Raw genomic sequence first — 4,632 nt, 5'->3', positions numbered from 1 at the left:
AAACCCTATTTCTGCATATTGTATGCAAACCAGGCTCCGAGATCGAAACCTGGCCGCGAGTTGACTACTCTAAGTCAGAAACTTGGTAAGAACGATGAATCCATCCATTTACAGGTAAGATTCCTTCGGAATATTCTATGGAACATTAAACAAACCCTATTTCTGCATATTGTACGCAAAACAGGCTCCGAGATCGAAACCTGGCTGAGAGTTGACTACTCTAAGTCAGAAACTTTGTAAGAACGATGAATCCATCCATTTACAGGTAAGATAATTCCTTCGGAATATTTGGATGAACTGGAGAAAAAATATATCATAACTGAACATCCCAGGTTCGAAGATTACCAGAGTTAGACCCGAGTTTCTCGTTCGGATGAACTGGAGAAGAAATATATCAGAATTGAACATCCCAGGTTCGAAGATTACCAGAGTTAGACCCGAGTTTCTCGTTCGGATGAACTGGAGATGAAATATATCAGAATTGAACATCCCAGGTTCGAAGATTACCAGAGTTAAAATGACCATATTACCCTTACTAGAAATAAAGGTAATAAATATTACGGAGACTGTGAAAATTACCAAACTACCCTTATCTGAAATAAGTAAAGTAAATATTACAGATAGTGAAAATGACCATATTACCTTTCATGGAAATTTGTGCAATAAATATTATGGAGATTGTAAAAATGACCAGACTACCCTTATCGGAAATAAGTAAAATAAATACTACTGACTGTGAAAATGACCATATTACCCTTCTTGGAAATTAATGCAATAAATATTATGAAGACTATAAAAATGACCAGACTACCCTTACCAAAAAATAAGTAAATTAAATATTATAAATTGTTAAAATGACCATATTACCCTTACTAGAAATAAAGGTAATAAATATTATGGAGACTGTGAAAATTACCAAACTACCCTTATTTGAAATGAGTAAAATAAATATTACAGATAGTGAAAATGACCATATTACCCTTCATGGAAATTTGTGCAATAAATATTATGGAGATTGTGAAAATGACCAGACAACTCTTCTAACTTATAATTTGATGGTATACTTTTGCCATAATTCCCCAGTTGCATGCTTTGCTTAAAGTGGGTGGTCTTATAGAATGTATGTGATTATTTACAGAGAAGAATGTATATGGTTACAGAGAATGCTTCGCGCTCTTTGAGGCTCAGTCGCCTTTGAGCATTATATTTTATTTTACAACGCTTATGAAGGGTTGTCATAATAGTAAAGAACCACCAACTTTACAGAACTTGTGATAGTGTAGGTATGGTTAGTGGTGTAGACTTCCATATAGGAGGCTCAGGGTCGAATCCCCCAAACCTAATTTTTTCCCACATTCTATATTTTAACTTCAACAACACTTATAAGTGTTGTTATACGTTTCTATTAAAAAAAAAGAAAAAATCTAAACTTGTGAACTGTAAGGATGGTTGATGAGCTATACATCCATGCATTAGGTTCATGTTCGAATCTCCCCTCTAACGTATTTTTCATTATCATATTTTTGTGTTCTTCAACAACACTTGTGAGAATTGTGATAGGCTAAGTCACTACACTTATGAAACAAAGTTGTATACCTAAATGTCGTCACAACAGTTTTGCTAAAGGAGTTGTCGTTTGTTTTCTTAGCGCAACCCCTTGTTCCTAAGGGTTGGTAGTGATGATATACGACAACTCTTTCTTTGAAACCAGTTGTAAAACACAGGACTTTCTACGATGTATAGCGAAGTGTTGTAAATCTCCAGTTGTAGATGTATATTTTTCCCATAGTGTGTGCTCAACATAACTAAACTCACGGAGCAACGAGCTACGACTAAGTTAATCATACGGAGATAACCAACTTAATCATTGAAAATACTCAACATAAGGAGAACCTTACGGAATATTAAAGAGTACTCGACATAAGAGAAACCTTACGGAATACATGACCAATAATCACAAAAGATCATGATTACAATAGTCTTTCAAATACTCAACGCAATATTTGAAACTTCAACTAGATTAATTACAAGAGAACCCATAATTAATCTAATTGGATAACAAACAACCAAACTAATTACCGAAGTAATCAATTTAATTATTTTTGGGCTCAACATAAGAGATTATGGAACCCCGATTAAGGTATCAACGGATTGACACACCTAACCGTACATGTACTCAACATAAGTAAGAGGAAAAGAAGACTTATGGAGTACAAAACTAAATAACCAAATGAGTCGATTGATTTAGTTTCATATGCTCAACATATAGCATCTCATGGAACAACCAACCAAGCCAAGATTAATCGACTTAGATGTAGGGTGCTCGACATAAGACACATAATGGAGCCTTCACGGTTTTTCATAAATTAAAACAATTAAGTTCAAAACCGTGGATACACAAGGATCTATTCTATCTTTGCATCACAAAATGAAATAATATACTTTATCCTTGCAATACAAACGACCACATCCTATTTTCCATCAAGTACATGATTGCATAGGGTTTGCGTTTGTCATTGTCAAAAGTCGATTTGTTCTTAAACCAAAAACCGATCATGACCGACATTACTTTTGACAACAATATGGGATCTTCAAATTCACGGACGCAAACAATACATATCCCATAAACAATATTGCAATATATGAAACAAAATAAAATATTGCAATAAAAATCATCCTCAAAATATTTTTAGAATTTTAATACCAAAACCTAAAAAATAACAAAAGAGAATGAAACAAAATATAGCTATATGTAGTCACAATCTTGGCTATCATCGCTAGTTATTCTTCCATAAACTCTAAAAGAACACTTACTAGGCTTCGTAGATCTTCCTCAATGTATCTACAGAAAATTCCTTCTTATTATCGAAAAATTCATTGATTATAGGATCATTCAACTCCTCTAAATCCTCAGAGATGTCAGTTAACTCACTAAGTTCTCTTTTTATCCCACACAAGATGTTCTTTGTAAAAACCAACCTTTGTTCATAGTGAGTTATCTTTTTTTCATAGGAAATTATTCGAGATTTCAAATCATTTCTCTTATTGATGAAGTCTTTCACCATTTCTCTAAAATGATTATCGTCATGACAAACAGAGAAGAGACAGTTAGAGGACGAACCATTTCTATGGACTGTAGACTTCTTCTTTATCCTTGAGGTAGTAATTCCTTCGCACATATATACGTTGACTGCTTCTACTGCATTGTTTTTCATCGTACCTCTAGTTACAGGATCCATGAGAACGTATAGGAGAAGAGAAGAAAATGAGAGGATTTATACGTGCCAAACCTTAATTCCTGACACAGTTTTCCTTTCTTTAAGGATCCACAATCAATAACAGAATATTTTCTTGACAGAAATACATACATACTTGAGTCAAAAAATGTAGAGCCTCATTATCTCAAGCTAAGGTTGGGGATGCAGACGTCTCTGAGCTCAGACATAAATATGGTGAGCCAAATGCTCCCCTTGGTCGTCAAGGTTTATTGCACAAACAGATTTCTTCCTTCTTCTGTGTCTGGACGAGTTTGTTTTGCTTGACCCTTGATCATCTAGTTTCAACACACGCATGTCCTATTGTAGTTTTGAAATTCTTTTGTTCTTTTGCCTGAATATCCAACAAGTATTTTGGACATGATTTTCACTTCCAAAAAACGAACACGGGGACAACCTTTTGTCTTGTCGAAGTGCTTTCTGTTTATCACAGTATTGAACCTTGGTTACCCCATGGTACTTTGAAGCATGGTTGATGGAACCTATAGGATTGCTTTTAAATCCTAGACCATTAGTATTTCCAAAGGATTTCTGACCAAATAATATTGTTGATATTTTATCGTAACTACCAGATAAAGGTTGAAGATCATCCTTGAGAGTGTTAATCTCTTTTTTCTTTCGAAATATGGTCATGGTGAGTTGATCATTGAGGTTGTCAATCTCTAAATCTTTCACCTGGATTAAAGATTCCAACTTACTCAACGAGGATTTCAATTGAATATTTTCTTGAATAACCTCTTTGTTCAAGAATTTGAAAAACCCCGAGTTGGACTCAATTTCTGAATCAGATCTTGAGTATGTGGAGGTTTCTGTTGCGAGGGCAAGAGAGTCACATCCAGCTGACATATTCACGTTGTTGATGCATAAAGGTTTTTCTTCAATGGAATCTTTGGAAGCAATAACTGTCAAGAGATGTGTATCACACCTAACGCTCATTTTTATATAATCCTTGATCCTTTCTGTTATCAAAGGTTTGTCAAACCGAAAACCCAAAGAAAAACACTCATCAGCCCAAGATAAGTTTGAGGATTTACTAGTCTCGGAAATTGCGTTGAAAGCCAGGGTTTGATCAGACATCGGATCTTGGATTGTCACCTGTCCACATGAGGTATTTGTGGAAGGGGTGTTGAGGTTGTTTCCTCCTTTGATGGCATACTCCTTAGAAACGTATCTCCTGTCTTCAAATACGGTTTCTAAGATATCCCAAGCTTCTTTGTGCAAGTAACAATATAATACTGAATACATGGGATAACAGCTGTTCCGATAACATTCAATCCAAAGGAGTTTTGCATTGCATCAAGAGATTCTTCAGAATTAAAACTACTAACATCCTTAGGTATAGATACATCGTCTTTTG

This window comes from Papaver somniferum, chromosome 9, assembly GCF_003573695.1.
Source record: "Papaver somniferum cultivar HN1 chromosome 9, ASM357369v1, whole genome shotgun sequence".
In the NCBI taxonomy this organism is placed as follows: Eukaryota; Viridiplantae; Streptophyta; class Magnoliopsida; order Ranunculales; family Papaveraceae; genus Papaver; species Papaver somniferum.
Note: the sequence above shows the minus strand (reverse complement) of the source record.